Source organism: Stenella coeruleoalba, assembly GCF_951394435.1.
Source record: "Stenella coeruleoalba genome assembly, chromosome: 12".
Classification (NCBI taxonomy): domain Eukaryota; kingdom Metazoa; phylum Chordata; class Mammalia; order Artiodactyla; family Delphinidae; genus Stenella; species Stenella coeruleoalba.
Genome location: NC_137158.1, coordinates 87,977,119 through 87,982,219, shown reverse-complemented (window position 1 = coordinate 87,982,219; position 5,101 = coordinate 87,977,119).

Here is a 5,101-nt window from a genome sequence, read left to right as displayed (position 1 = left end):
AGTCTCAGTCCTTTTTTAAAATGCTTTTAGCTGTGTGGGCTAAACTGTGACGCCCAACACTGTCTTAATCAGGTTGACATTGCCCTGTTTCTTTTACTTAACAAATTAGAACTTACTATGTGCCAGGCATTATGTTAAGCACTTAAAAATGTTATTTAATCCTAAGAACAACCATATTTTCAAAATAATCCTATCTTTAAAAAATAACCTTGGGGGCTTCCCTGGTAGCGCAGTGGTTGAGAGAGAGCCCGCCTGCTGATGCAGGGGATACGGGTTCGTGTCCCGGTCCGGGAGGATCCCACATGCCGCGGAGCGGCTGGGCCCGTGAGCCCCGGCCGCTGAGCCTGTTGCTCCGCAACAAGAGAAGCCACCACAATGAGAAGCCCGCGCACCGCAACAGAGTAGCCGCTGCTCGCTGCAACTAGAGAAAGCTCGTGCGCAGCAACGAAGACCCAATGCAGCCAAAAATAAATAAACAATAATTTTTAAAAAAATTAACCTATTAAATTGAATCACTATGAAAGGTGACACTTAGGAATAAAGCCTGCTTCTTCATGTTGTATAATTATTATTAGCTAACAAGCAAGTGGGATTGATTCTAATAGCATAAAGGTTTTTTTTGAACAGTGAATTTCTCATCAGAGGAAATCCTAATTTTATTTCCATTCCGGTGAGTCTCCAAGGCTTTTTGTGTCTTCCTAGGGCTGCCATAGCAAATTGCCACAAACGGGCCATCTTGAAACAACAGAAATGGCTTCTCTCACATTTCTGGAAGCCAGACATCTGGGGACCAAGTGTCAGCCTCGCACTGAAGGCCCCAGGGGAGGATCCTTCCCCGTCTCTTGTGGCTTCTGGCAACCCTCGGTTTATAGACATATTGTTCCAATCCATCTGTGTTTTCACATGGCTTCTGTGTGTGTGTGTGTCTGTCTGTCTGTCTCTGCATCTAAATCTCCCTCCTCTTTCTCTTAGAAGGACACAGTCATATGGACTAAGGTCCACCCTAACAAACACATTCTAACTTGACTATATCTGCAGAGACCCTATTTCCAAATAAGTTCACATTCACAGGGGATTCGAATGCAGACATCTTTTGGGGACACATTCACCCACAACACCTGCAAACAAGCAGGACCCGTCGGGCTGTGCACCTTTGTACCCTTTCGAGCAGACCTTGCTCAGTGCCTTGTCTAGTTTCTCCACTGACCTATTAGCCTCATAAGAAAATGAAGAAGGAAATCTTTGAAGAAGCAACACAGGTAGAACCCCTGCAATTGAGTGGCTTGACTTGGTCAGGGCTGAAGGGGTTTCTTAGACAAGTTTAGGGTTATTCTTTGTCACTTTTGCCTTTGTCATAATGCACGAGGACTAAGATGAGACAGCAGCACCTGAGATGTGTCTGTTCTCACAATGTGTACGTTCAAGATGGGAGTAGCTTAGTTACAGCCAGGTGGGCCCTCGGGTGAGCTCTATATGCGTGAACTTCTGGAGGCAAAGGAGGCAGCAAACAGCCCAACCCCGGGGGCAGAAGGTGAAGGGGGGCGGGATGGTTGAGAAGGGCTGTGAAGGTGGGTTCCATGGGGCCGGTTGGCTGGGATGTGTCTCAGCGATCATTCTGGTTCAATCTCTCCTGGTACCCAGTGGGTCCTTTCAAATATGTAGGTTCATGTCTTTTATCTCTAGAATGTTTTCAAGGGTTATAGTTTTAAATGTTAGTTCTGTAATGTTTTAATTTTCTTCTTCGAGGACACCAACTGTAACAGGGAAGGACCAAATCTGACTACATGTTTGATCTGTTTCTTTTACTTGAACCTTTGCTTTCAGCCGCTTTTGTTCACTAAAAGGATACTGTCTACACATAATGGCCTGCCTCAGGGAACACTGACCCTCTGCCTGAAGGTTAAATCAAAGTGCCTTTGTTCAGGGAAACATCCGGACCCTGTCCACCTGGGGATGGCTGCAATAAAGAAGAAATTAACACATTCTCTCCCCAAGGCTGGCCATTCCACCGGATATTTGCAAAACTTATCGCCTTTATACTTTACTTCCCCATCTCCTCCCCTTCTCTGTGCTATAAAAGAAACTGGCATCCAAACCCCGATAAGATGGTTATTTTGAGACTTATTCTGCCATCTTCTTGGTCTGCAGGCCTCCCGAATAAGGTCGTATTCCTTGCTTCAACACCTCATCTCCGATTCACTGGCCTGTTGTGCAGCGGGCGAGCAGAGCGAGCTTGGACTCGGTGACACAATTACACTGTAAAGAGCCTTAATATAAAGATTATCACTAGAGTGAAAACACAAACCTTCCTAAGCACCAGAATAAATGAACAAAGTAAAAAGGCACACCACACAGGGAAACAGTAAATGAAACATAATGCACACCGTAATTGCAACGTGATATAACTCAGAATTGAGACCAAACATAGCCATGTAAATACATGTGAGTGGACTTCACTTGTGGGTTTAAAAAGAAGAGATTTTTCAAATTGGCTCAAAAGCAAGACCTAACTCTATGGTGTATGAAAGAAATACACCTGAAACTCAATGATTCTTTTTTTTTTTTTTTTTTTGCCGTATGTGGGCCTCTCACTGCTGTGGCCTCTCCCGTTGCGTTGCGGAGCACAGGCTCCAGACGCGCAGGCTCAGCGGCCATGGCTCACGGGCCCAGCCGCTCCGCGGCATGTGGGATCTTCCCGGACCGGGGCACGAACCTGCGTCCCCTGCATCGGCAGGCGGACTCTCAACCACTGCGCCACCAGGGAAGCCCTGGGTGCGCTTTTTAATAGGCTACTCTTTTTAAAAATAAAGTCTTTTTAAAAATTATTATTATACAGTCTGAGCATTTCTTGAGGGTAGACTGGGACTTCAGCAGGATGGTGTAACAGTGTGGGGGGGTGATCTGAGGAGGGAAACGCAGCACAGTGTAAAATGTCGACGGTCATGTGATTTCAGAGCTGTTTTGTGGACCACATGGGATAAATATAAGAGCAGGCTTAGCAGTTCGTAACATGCTCATGGCCCAGTAAATGCTTATGACTTTTAATCAACATTTCTGTGTGGCCTAGAGCATAGTAGCAGGTAGTGATGACATGTCTGATAACTTGGATCAAATCCAGTAAGCACCAGGCCGTAGGCGACAGGGGAGGTAGAAGTCGGTGTTCAGAGCCTGAAACCCAGGGAAGGAGCCAGGGTCATCAGGGAAGGCCTCACTGAATATAATTTTGCACAAGAACCTGAAGGAAGTGAGGCAGCCAACCATGGAGGAAGAATCTTCCAGGTGATGGAAACAGGAAGTGCAAAGGCCCGGGGGCAGCACAGACCTGGTGTGTTTGAGAAAAGCAGGGAGGCCGCTGCGACTGGCCCACTGGGCTGTGAGCAGGCAGCAGTGGGGTAGGGCCTCAAAGGTCATCTCAGCCTTTAAAGGCAGGGAGTTATTTCTGTGCCCGTGGAGTCACCGAAGAGTCTGGAGGGGCATTAGCTCAACACCAATGTTGTCTAGTCATTGTGTGAATAAATGAATGAACTAATGAAGGAAGAGATGCATGTGGCAGAGACGTCTGTGAAGCATGTTAGCTTACATCGTGCCCAGAGGAGGAGGGCTCACAAATTGTCTAATTGTCTGTTTTATCTTTCTGTGGTGTTTTGTGAACTTTCAATCAGGAATACAAAGAATTTAATCCAGGGCCTAAGGCAACTGAAATTGTACTGTGTTTTTTTTCAAAATTCAGCTCTATTGGCTCTATTCATCACTGCAGAGGGCTGAAAAACCCTTAGGGGAAGATAAGAAAGCTGCTTTTCCTCACAAGATCTGGCTCAGGAAATGAAATGAGCAGGACACAATCCCCGGTTTTAAATCAGTATTTGTGCTTCTGTAAGAAGATAAATCTATTGCATCATTTATGGGATGGTCTCAGTTTCCCATAGACGGGAGGAGGGCAGTGACTAGGATTTGCTTGTCCTGAGCAAAACCTTTGACAGATAGTGAGAAATGCTGCAAGTTTACATAACTTTTGGGATGGGAATTCCATTTTTCTGAGTGACTATAGTGAGTCTTGCATTGGCTATAGTTAGAAAGGACAGGTTTAGCATCCCAGGCTCGGATGAGGTGAGGTTATTAGGAAGCTGGAGATGTCAGGGTGAGGACCTGTAAAATCCTGCAGTGACCCTGCACAGGTTTGCTTTGAACGTTTCAACCTGTGCAGCTGTCATACATTCACGGGCCCTTTTTTTCTGGAGGAGAATTATGCAATAACTTTTCCTATTCCTTTTTGATGTTGAACAGCCCACAGAGTAACACAGGCCAATTTTTACCAGCAAAGACATTGACCCAGCTTGCACAGCTGGAGTGACCCGATCCCCACCTGTGCTGCCCTCTTGGTTACTGGGGTACCTTCGGGCCCCACCACGAGATGTGAGCTCTTCCTGCTGCCTCGGTGTCCTGACAGCTGCTTGGACATGGTAGGTACTTAGTAAATGTTTACCCAGAATTGGGGAGAGACAGTCAGCAATGGATCAAAGATGACCATGTTCATCAGTGGCCACTTAGCGGCTGAAAATAGAAAATTCAGCCAATCACCAACATGTTCCCCCTATTCAGGTGTATGGTACCCCATTCATCAGAGACTTGAATGTCACCTGAATTGTTTTTCTGTTTTAGAGCAGACTAGAAACAGCCACAGCAAGAAATATTTGAGTGGCCCCATCCAGGGCGCTAGGTGTCTCCCTCCCGGGTAGGCAGCTCTATTTAAATCCATGAATATCATTTTTTTTTTTAACAAATTTATTATTTATTTATTTATTTTTGGCTGAGTTGGGTCTTCGTTGCTGCGTGCGGGCTTTCTCTGGTTGTGGTGAGCGGGGGCTACTCTTCCTCGTGGTGTGCAGGCTTCTCATTGCGGTGGCTTCTCTTATTGCGGAGCATGGGCTCTAGGCACGTGGGCTCAGTAGTTATGGCGTGTGGGCTCAGTAGTTGTGGTGCCCGGGCTTAGTTGCTCTGCAGTGTGTGGGATCTTCCCGGACCAGGGCTCGAACCCATGTCCCCTGCATTGGTAGGCAGATTCTTAACCACTGCGCTGCTAGGGTAGCCCCATGAATATAAT